Source organism: Leuciscus leuciscus, assembly GCF_965113295.1.
Source record: "Leuciscus leuciscus genome assembly, chromosome: 22".
Taxonomy (NCBI): Eukaryota; Metazoa; Chordata; class Actinopteri; order Cypriniformes; family Leuciscidae; genus Leuciscus; species Leuciscus leuciscus.
In genome coordinates, this window is record NC_138746.1 from 14,544,019 (window position 1) to 14,555,893 (window position 11,875).

Genomic DNA, 11,875 nt, shown 5'->3' on the forward strand with positions numbered 1-11,875 from the left:
AGGGGTCATTTGACAACGTCGTTTTTGTGTAAACGTAACCATAGATGTTATTATTATTAGGTTACTATTTGTTTTCAGTGTAGGAATCTTGTTAATGACCGCTTCTTGTAGATTACCTTTTGTATATTTCGTACAAGATTTCTACATTTTGTCCATTTGTACACTTTGCAATAAATCCTATCTCTGTTATCCAGTTTCATTTATCAGCATAATTAAATGAAAAAGAATTGTGTCTGCAGGAAATAAATGGCACCGTATTGAAGCTCTACTCCGGGTCCAGGCGAATGACACACTCTCTTAGTCATTTGCCAGGCAGTTAGCGGGCAGGGTGTGCCAGACGTGTCCCTGAGCAGTGGGACTTGGCTGGGCTGCCAGCTGCCCTCACAGGCCCCGCAATGCAGTCCTGCCCAAGGTGAGATGAACTCATCTTGAGAGAGCTGACTGGCACAGGCATGCTCTGCTGGCCAGAGAACAGGCAGGTGTCCCCGTCCCATTCCCTTCTTCCTCACTTCTCATGCCCAACGAAGTGCAGCAAGCTCTGACGGATAGCCTGTCTGCTTTCCCTTTGAGCCTGGTCTCTCTCTCTCTCTCTCTCTCTCTCTCTCTTTCTCTGGCTCCTTTCCTGTACGCTAGCTTTCTTTCTTTTTTCCCAGCCCCATCACTTATTCATGGAACAGGTTCAACTCCCAGCACTGATGTCTGGAAACGACGCGTGGACACAGAAGTGACAGTGGGTGGTTTTGTGAGTGGCCAGCGTGGATAACAGCAACCAGGCAATGGAGGTAAAAAGTGATGGTGTTAGAGATGCTGAAGTTAATTATCAGAATTGGACATTTCTATGTGCTTCAATATGTAACTAATAAAATGTCAAAATGTGAGTATGTTAAGTAAGAACTTCAATTCAAGCTTTTAAGTAGAAATTACACAAAATATGTTGACTTTTTAAAAATATGTGTAATGCAAATGATCAATGTTCAAATGATGAAACTAACATATTTCTTCAAGGTTTAGGAATCAAATTGATTAATCCTCATGCTCTGTTTGGAAACCCCAGTGCCCTTTTAATGCTCAAAATATTTTTTATACTTCTTGACTTTTCCGAATAATTTGACAACTTAAAAAAGTGAGTAAACCTGTTGCCTTAGAATTATTAAGTAAATAAACTTCATGCGTAATTGAAAAAATTAAGTTATGTGAAATTGTCATGTTCACATAACTTTTTTTTTTCAATTACGCATGAAGTTTATTACTTAATCATTTTAAGGTAAGGGGTTTCCTCACTTTTTTAAGTTGTCAAATTATTCGGAAAAGTCAAGAAGTATAAAAAATATTTTGAGCATTAAAAGGGCACTGGGGTTTCCAAACAGAGCATGAGGATTAATCAATTTGATTCCTAAACCTTGAAGAAATATGTTAGTAACAAAACAAACTAAGTAAAAAAAATAAATAAAAAAAAAAGGCTTCAAAGGTCCTCCATGAAAACTATTACATTACTCATGTTTGGGGTCTCTCATATCCCAGATATAAAGTATAAATAAATGCCAAGACCGTCTGATTGAGGTACACACTAAAGTTCACTCTTGCCAATTTTGTTTTAACATGGTTAACATCACATTTCTGAAAAGTGCATGGACATGTGAAATAATTAAAGCCTCAATTTTCTTTTCTACCGGGTTTTTGATGAGATCAAATAAACGCATTCAGAGACTATAAAGAAAGGAAAAAAAGGGGATAATTTCAAAAATACAATTATTGGATACACACGGAATGACTACATTTTCATCTCAGAAACAACATGAAATCATGTTACTCATAATAATCAAAAGGTAAATAACTAAACTGTTTAATGAAATTTACATAGTTATATACAAATGTGTATTATTATAATTTGTATATAACATTATGCAAATTTCATTAAACAATTTAGTTGTTTACCTTTTATATCAAATATATGTAAGGCATTGAAAAATGCACATTGACAATGCATTTTATTTATTCATTTATTTTTTTAATGAGATGATGAATCTCTTTAAAATATAACTCTTGTCAAAACACATTTGAATAAGATGCTCTAAATCCTTAATGAAATACATACTGTATTAGTGTGCGTCTCAGAGGAGTTTTACATGGTGCTAAATCACTCTATAAATAGATCACAAACCAATTAAGCCCGTGATGGCTAATCCATGATGGGCCTGTATATGCTAGTTTTTTTTTCTTCAGTCCTCTGTACTCTCAGAAAACCAGAGTGATGGCTTCCTCATAGCTCGCCTGTCCACATCCATTTCATACACCAGAGAGAGCACATCTGTGTTTCCCATTCTCCCTTGTTTTAACGTCCCTCTAGGTGCGTTTAAATTAAAAACGGTTCAGGTTTATAAAATGTTAGATTCACAGATAATCTGAGGTCTGACATGACCCCAAACCAAGCCAGAGTTTAGAGGAGCTCGCTAGTGACATTATTGGGATAACATGTGTCCTAGCCTCTGACTGAAATGTCTGGAGAAAGAAATTTGCATGCCTCCCTAGAATCATTAACACTTACATAACTCGACTATCGTGATGGCTGTGGTGAGGTGTGCGTGTGGGTCTTCGTGCTCCAACGAGACCGAGGCGTTAGCTGCAAATCCTGCCTGCCGTCAGGGTTTTATCCTTGGCCTAAGAGCTGCCTGATCAATGGGCCTGCTCTTTTGAACAGCAAAACCCTACTGAACTATGAAAGCTTCTCACTCATCACACCGTCACCACGAGCCAACGTGCAGGGAAATGGTATGAGACCAGGAGAATACAAAACACAAGAACCATGCTTTTTACTTTTAAATAAAATTGTTTGATAAATGTGACGAAACTCTTTGGAGAGAATTCATCATTTCTTTAAAACGAGAAAATGACATGAGAATTATGTGGGGAGTCAGCCAAGCTTGGGATTTATAAAACACTCAACAAATACCCCTGACTGAATTAATGTAAAACTACTCTTTTCAATTATGCTGGCAAGGTGCACAATTTAACCCCTTGAGAATCTCCTTGAATCTGGAAACATCGCTAATGTTGCCTGTACGTTGCCAAAACCCATCACTGCTTACACACACACCTCCTGCCAAACGTCTGGATCTCCTTTAAGTTGTTACTTATTTCTGTAGACAGTTGTGATCGTTCTGGAGCAGCGATATATTTTGTCGACGATGTGCCCTTTATGCTAACCCTCATTATATATCATAAAACAGTTGAAAACTCATATGTGCAATGATTTTTGCCTGAGGGCTCTGTGTGTGTGTGTGTGTGTGTGTGTGTGTGTGTGTGCTCAAAGCAACACTCTCAAAGAGCATGACACGAGCAAGACTATTTGGCAACAAGTTATAACCTTTGATATTTGACAACCAAACCTACTGGAAGCTACTAGTTTAAGTTGCGTTCAAGTTGCTCAAACAGTTGAAGACTAGAAACACCAAGGTCATGGGTTCAATTCCCAAGGAATGCTTGAACTGATCAAATGTATACTTGTCACATTGGATACAAAAGTAAAGTGAAATAACAAAAAGAATGAACAAGTATACAAGAAAAACTATAAACGCATAAAGAGCAAAACACAACTCATGGGTCAAAATTAGTAAAGCATGCTAACACAGTGCATTTTTACATTTACAACAAACGGCTGATTATTATCAAAAAAATTCAGCTCATTATAAAAACCCAACGATGCAAGGAAGCGGTTTGTTTCAGTTTTTGAAACCGTCAGAGTTTGTAACCGGTTTAAATGTAAAAATGGAAATAGATTTGTGCACATGGAATAAACCCTGCAGAATGGCACAATATCATAGTAATAGGCAAAAAATCTACATAATTTTGCCTAAACATTAAGAACTTCCCTGATAAATGAACCAAGTTAAAGGCATTTACATGACCACATGTGGGGTTCGTGTTAGATTGTGCATGTAAACGCACTCATTTTTGTTAAACGGGTAGATAACAATCATTACTACTTAATTAGATTTTTTTTATTTTTTTTTATTTAATTTTTTACATTACATTATTTAATGTAACAAATATCATTGTATCATTGTAACGCAATCTATGCTCACAATTTATGGCAAAAATTGTATCAGGTTCTTTTATCCAAAATGTAATTTCATATAAGCTAACCAGTATCAACTAAATATAATTCACTTTTGATTATGATATCAACCTGCGGTCGTCAGCCTTTATTGAGCATATCATCACTGTCGAAACCCTTTAGAATCCTGCTGAATCCATTGATGGAGTGGAAAGATCTTTGTTTTGTGGTCAGGTATAAGTTTCCCATTGCTGCACTTTTCACTGCAGGTTTGACCTCTTTAGCTGTTCTACATTTATACCCTTTTACAGCCACACAACAAAAAGGAGAGCAAGAACAAAGCCCAGCAATTACAGTCAGAAAAAAACTCATCGCTGTGGGGCAAGGTGGACCGAACAGAGTCCCGCTCATCTTACATGGCTCTCACACAGACGAAAAAGCTGATGGGCTGGCAAAAGGCAGATCCAGCCCATCAGGAGCCTCTGAGAGGAAACAGGACGGGGAATTCCAAACAAAGAGACAGGCAAGTTGATTCTTGTAGAAACAAGAAAAAAAAAAAATTGTGGTCACTGCTTTGGCACACAGCCTGATGTTGTTCAAAAGCATTAAGAAATACAAGCCGAACGAGGGCCCGGCGAACCACCAAGACCTCCATCGCCGCTTTTTAAAGAGGTGATAGAGGGAAAATAAGGATAAGGTCTGACTAATTTTCATTACCTTATGTGAGCGTTTACTACAGAGTACATTATGAATTTGTCAGTGGGTAGGTGGGCACTCTACACACAGGGAGAAGCCAAAGTCGTCTCTCAGTGACTCTCCATGGTGTCACACTCCACAATAACACTGTAATGTCATTCTGAAATAAAGAAGTTTTGCACATGAGTGGCTCTGCTTTTGTCCTCAGGGTTACTTTATGAAATTAAAATAGAGTGAATGAGACTCCCTTTGAAGGCCAGACAGATAGAGCGAGGGAATGAGAGAAAGAGAGAGAGAGTGGGAGAAAGAAGGGGGCTGGGGGCAAGCAATAGGAGCGCAATTAAAATTGCACACACTGGCGAAATCTTTTTCTTTTAAAGCACAAGTCCTAGCCCTCTTTAGGGAACTCATCAACCCCTTCTCCTTTTGAAGATTTCACAGTGTTTTTTCTCTCTCTGGTTTTAGGCAGACAACGAGGTGCTGGCCGCTCCATTATGGCCTTGTTTGCTACTCGTATGCAGGATCATCCATACAATAAAGGCAAAATTAAAAGTTCTCAGATGTGCGGCACTGTTGGCACATGCTGCTAGCGTACGCATATTCTCTCCGCCCCCGGATGGATTGAAGATACCACGTTCACATGGGAGCGAAGGCCAGAGAGGGGAAAACGTGAGGGGCTGCCTTCTGCCTATCAGTGAGGTATAGTTGTTTTCAACAGTGTGGAATATTGGCTGCTGTTGTATGATGTATTTTAAATGCTACATATGCGTCATATACATATACATACATATACAAAATGGGGTAAGCAATTAGGGTGTATCATCAATAATCATTTACTCACCCTCACCCACATGTTGTTTCAATTCTGTATGAATTTTGAAGTTTTGACTGTAAAAAAAAAGTAGTTTAAATAATATACTGACCACACTTTTCCATGCAGTTGCAGTTGCTTTCAAGTATAGTGAAGAATCATAAAATGTATGTTTCATGCTCTATATTCAGTCTTCTGAAGTCATACAATAACTTTGTGTGAGGAAGAGAATAAAACATTCATTATTTTTATTCACAACAATTACACACTTCTGCCCTAGCTTTTCTTTGCGTGTCGAAGAGAATAATCAGTAAGCGCTAAGCTAGCAGGCTAAGTTTGAAGAATAAGTGGTAACTTTACTAAGCAAAGTCTAATTAATAACACTACGAAAATTGCAATGTTTTTTTGGACCATTTGCATGGTCAGTTAACCTTAAAGTTATTCATTAACACATTATAATAAAACACCAATATTTCATACTACAAGTTTATTTTGATGGTGTTATTGTCAGCAACATTCAGAGTGTATAGAATAAGAAATAATATAAGGCCAGCAAAGCCGACACTACAACTCAACTCAACAAAACACACACAAACACAACATGCAACATTACACCCTATTCTGAGCCTTCACTTGCAAACATGTTTCACATAAGTCTCCTTGAGTAAATTGCCCCAAACCTGTTTTGAACTCAACCAGCCACAAAGCATCCTGGGTAACCAGCAGCACTACAACATTTTCATGATTAAGAGTACATGCATGATAAAAAAATATAATTTTGTTCTATAACTTCTATCATTTTGAATCAGTTATTAGTTATTTCAGCCAATGAAATTGTTGGGAGTTGGAATCCAACTCTTTTCCATAATACAAAAAGACTGCTTTTTTGGTGAAGTACTCTTTTATTGTGTTGTGACGTCAAGCGTATTCCAGAGCGGTGGGTCGACGCAGAGCATGCAGATGGGGTGGGCAGCATGTAGCCATGTCTCCGTGCACTGAGGAACACAGTAATGGACGGAGATGAATCATCGATCTGACACTTCTAACTGCATTCCTGTTTTTACATTTCTCTAATAACAGCTGCTCCAAAAGACAATCTGGAATGTTTCCAGTGTCAAATCAGCCATATCCAGAGCATGTTTCACCTCTTGACGCATACATACTCTGTGTTCTTTGTGTGTGTGTGTGTGTGAGTTTGCTGTGAGGTCATGTGTAAGAATGTCTCTGGTGATGCATCAAGATTAACCTGTTTCATGAAAAGGAGGTATGCATGCAGGATGATGCCTGCTTAATCTACAGATGTGCAGCAACACTGCACACACCCCATCCATTACAGGGTTGTGTCTTCTGATGGGTTCAGGACATTGCAACAGGGCATTATGGTTTCATAAATGATAATTTATGCAGCCATGTTAAAATCTGGCCACAAAGCTTCATCGCTGTGCACTTCCTTGCGTCTTACCAAGTTAATTACTAGGTCAAAAAAGCTATTTGTACCATCCAAGAACAGACCCCTTTCCAAACACCTTGCACATTATGCAAAAATGGCAGATGCTGGCAACACCTCCTGAACAAGCTGGTGCAAGGGTGAGAAAGACGGATGAATGTGGAGAGGCGTTTTACGCATTCATTTTGTTTATTTGTTTATTCCTGCAACACTCAGAAAAGACACATCTAACCAACAAAATCTCTGAAATAATAATGCTTGTTAATATAGTCTTCAAATTGATTTAATGTTTTACGTTTAAACTGAAAACATAAAGCCAAAGGTTTGCATGTTTTTTTATTTTTTATTTTATTTATAATTTGTTTTTATTATCATTTACTGATTTAAGCAACTTAATAAGTAATAAAATGTCTAGTTGCCAAGACTTAAAATCTGCCATTAGTTTAACATTAATTACATTTTTTCATGTTACATTGTTTGTTAAATTAGGTATAAAAATATTGTCAATATTCAGCACATGAACATTTAAAAAATAATAATAATGTAAATATACTCATGCACAGATCCCAACACATGGTACACAAAACATGGGTAAAAAAAGAAAAAAAGAAAAAACCTAACTGATTATTTAGAGAAACAAACTCATCTAACATCACAAAACAACAACAACAACTTAGTGTGACAACCAAATCAACAAGAAGTGTAAATAAAACAGGCAAACGGTAAAACAATGTGACCATATTAATTATTCAAGCCCTAGTGCATGCTGGGAAAATAGTGAATAGTGAATTTCCTCCTTTATTCTTTTTAAATTTCTATTTAATTAAAAGAAGGAAAAATGTAAGACAGAACATTTGTATTAACATTAAGATATGATATAATAGCAAGTAATTAAAAAAAAACTACAATGAGAGAGAGAGACTGTAAAGTATTTTTACTGTATTTTCTTTTTTTTTTTATTCTAAACTGCTTTAATTATTCTTATTTCTTTTGATTATTTTCATTTCTTCTATGTAAAGCACTTTGAATTACCATTGTGTATGAAATGTGCTATATAAATAAACTTACCATGCCTTGCCGATAGATATAGATAGATAGATAGATAGATAGATAGATAGATAGATAGATAGATAGATTACATGAGTATGTGAAAAACAGTGAAACAACAGCTAGTGGCATCAGACCCAAACACAAAGGAAAGAGAACAAGAGAAAAGAGAAACACTTTAATGCTGCAAAAGCTGAGTAAGTTATTCTCTTTCAGCCAAAACAGGGGCGTTGACATAACAAACAACAGATTTGATCCACAGGAAGTATGACACACATAGAGAAAGTGTGTACCTGCTTTTAGCTGTGATGCTTTTCACAGACATACTCCAGGCATTAAGGCAGAAGGAGCTAAGCTATCTGTATATGTATGTGTGTGCGTTTACTTGTATGTGGGCTGTGCCGCCCAGGGCATGAGAGTGTTTGCGTGTTGACTTCAGATCCAAATCGGGAGGCAATGAAGGGGACAGGCCACAGCTTTCAGCAACATGTCAACTGGACACATTAACTCATAAAATATCCTCTGTGCGCATGAAATATGCAGGCTGACTCCAGGAGAAGAGTATGTATAATTGATTCAAATGAGGAGCTCTTCCCTGCCAGGGACCTTGCACTCGGTTTGCCAGCTGCTGTGCTGGGAGAACAGAATCTAGGCCAGAGAAAGAAGAAAGGTGCTCTGGACACAGCCTGACCCAGTGGGAGAGAAGAAAAGATCTATTCTAAAGATCTAATTATTATTATTATTATTATTTATTAAAAAAAAAAATTGTTGAAGGGATGAAAGCTGGTTTATTAAGGCTTTTAGCACTCCCCCAACAACCATCTCCACCCCCAGGACAAAGGTCCTGCCAGTTGTGTCTACGCACAGCAATTACCTCGGCCAAATCAATGGCCATTGTTTCTGCTGGTAACCTTGCGAATAAATCAGGCTTTAGCTTGAAAGTAGTTAACGCTACCGTTCATGCCGCCCAGTCTTCAAGGTCATTATCTGATTTAGTCGAAGAAAAACACTGTGCCTTTCTTCCTCTTGTTTTCCTTTTCATTTCCTTTTTTTTTTTTTTCTCTTCTTGCAGTTGAATGGCAACCCCTAATCAAGTCTTGACTGAACACCGATTTTAATCACCCGTCACACAGGGCTGCCAAATTCCTACAGGCAAATAGCCATGAAAAATTTACCAGCAATTCCTCACCTTGTACCATGCAGCTATTTGTTGTTTTGCTTAAATGTATAAAATAATATATTATTGAGTGGCCAGTGTGGAGGAAGAAGGCATGGAGTGATTCCAAGGTCAGCACTCTATGCCCGGGGACTAGACAATCGATATCATTTAGTCAATAACTTCTTTATTACTCCACTATCACTCCCAGCAAAAAGATTTTGGAGTTAAAACACATTTTTGTATAAGCAGTTCATAGAATATTGAGCAACCGTATTAAAGTATAAAAGCACTACGCAGATTTTTTCGGTTGGCCCGTTCCAGTGAGGTCAGCACCAGTGCCCATCAGTGCCACTGTAACCTTCCATTCCTCTCTTATTAAAGCGGGGTCTCTCACAGGGGGCCAATTATATGATGCGGTAAGCACACAAACCTGTGTGGCAGCGTGTGCGGTGACAGTCAACGTCCCCCCGTCCCAACGGTGTGCCTGCGTTAGGTTTTTACAATGCAATCCCTGCACGCAATAACTGCAGCGCCTTGGGTGAAGGACACAGAGATGCAATAAATATGGATGCAAAACCAAAAATAATATTATAATAGTACATAAAAGACGCCACCATCTTCCCCTATCCGGCCGCATACAAGTGGCGCTTTACTGCAGCTTGTAAAAGTGCTTTATCACCTGCCACCGCATGCACAGAGGAGAGAGGAATGACACTGCTGTACCAGGTTGCATTAGGGGCACTTTGCATCCTTCTTTTTGAAGATTGCACATCTTATTTCACTCGTTTTGTAACAAATTACACATTTAGTAAACAAAATCTATTATTGCACTTTGCCTTTGACCTTTCACTTATATATTGTTTGCTTGAATGCAATTAGATTGTCGCTTTCTGTAATTTTTGTAAATGGAAGTCTTTCTTAATGCTAAATCTGTGACTGAACAGAACAAAAACAAAGTTCAAGCACCGTTCTTGAAATAAATGGGCGAACACTACAGAAGTCAGGCGTGTGCAATGACAGACAGCCCCTCAGTGGGAGCTTCAGGTGATCTCGCTGCCCATTAAAGCAGGCCCAGGTGAGGACTTTACTCAATTGAGTAATCCATGAGGGAGGTGAACAAACAAAGTCTCGCAGTGACGAATGGCTCTGCGGTCAGTAACACTTTGGACCTGACCCAAATAAAGAGAGAGAAAATCAGCCGCAATGTCAATGATGCTTGCCATGGAAAATTCTTCTCTCAAAGAATGACTTATCAAAATAACTATGTATTTTATTGTTCTTCACAAAGGAATGCTTTTCTTTGGAAGTAGTTCTTCTTAAATCGTATTTGGTCAGTTTAGTAATTTTTCGTTCTCTTTTAAATCAATTGCCAAGGCCAGTTTCAAAGTGAAATCAATGTTTGCTTTTGTTTTTTTCAGTAGAATATCTGCAACTCATTTAATGAAAGTTACCAGACTAGGGACTCAAAAAGGAACAAGAATCGGTTTCACTTTATTTTGATGGTCCCTTAAACATATTCTGTTGACTATAAGTAATGTTGCACCTACATGTCAACTAAATCTCATTTAAGTGTTAGTAGAATATTAGTAGACTAGTAGGGTTAGGGCAAAATCTGCATCTATAGAGTATTAATATCCCTCTATACCCGTTTCACAAATGTTTATCGACCTAGTGAGTAGTCAGATCAAACTTGCTCTGATTTGACTTGAGACACAAAGCATGTTGGGTAATCAGCAGTTCCACAATATAGAACCTTGTTGTAAAATGCTACCGGCCAACCTTTGACCCAAAGAATTGTAATTGACCATAGCTTAAAATCTAAAAACAAACGAAAGGCACAAGATAAATAAGCGCACATACATTTCAAATTTAAACTTTTACTGTTACCTTTGAGTTTCTCTTGTACTCTTTATCTTTTCTTTCTTTGCAGGGAGAGCTGGTTTCAGACTGAATGGTGCGCTTCGCCTTGCTGGCAGGTTATGTGGGTAGTCTGTGTGCAAAAAGCAAAAGAAAGGTCTAAAAGATCACAGACTAGGGTCAGACAATGTGAGTGTGTTTTTACTGAGAGCAGACCCTTGCAGACTCTTTAATAGCAGCCATTTCCTCTCTGTCTCTCTCTCCAGACGGAGAGCTTTAAAGACTCGGTGGCTCTGATCGTTCAGTCCAGCACCCCAACACACTCAACACAAACACACAACACTCAATTAACTGAAATACTCTAAATGTGGGAAAAAAGCCCAAATCGTTTAGCCTTCCTTCACAACTATGCAAATGAATGTATGGCTAATCCTCTATGATAAAGTTTTTTCTTCTTTCCAACAAATGATCTCTGCTGAATGCATATTTAACATACTCCTGTTTTTTTAGTTGTTTTTTTAGATTGAAATCTGTCAGAAAATTGCCCATATGAAAGTCAATTTACTAAAGCAACAAGCCATTTTAAGAACTGGTGCTTAAAACATAAACAAATGCAAAATTTGTTATTATTGTTATTTGTATGAACATACTATTACGACACTACTACTAATTATAGTAGAATAAGAATAATTGTGTTTATCATTGTTATTAATATTAGTACAGTAATTATGTTATGTAACTGAAAATGACACAGACACTGTAAATTACAGTGTTACCGAGAAAACAAGTATTGTGTGAGGCTGT

General features: G+C 37.7%; 1 long non-coding RNA gene across 1 annotated transcript; it reads left to right on the top strand.

The window, feature by feature from the left end:
* The first annotated feature begins 478 nt into the window (after positions 1-478).
* On the top strand, positions 479-6,251 carry LOC309487190. Its single transcript, XR_014201793.1, has 3 exons — positions 479-782; positions 4,366-4,581; positions 5,220-6,251. It is a non-coding gene; the product is annotated as an uncharacterized lncRNA (long non-coding RNA).
* Positions 6,252-11,875: the final 5,624 nt, after the last annotated feature.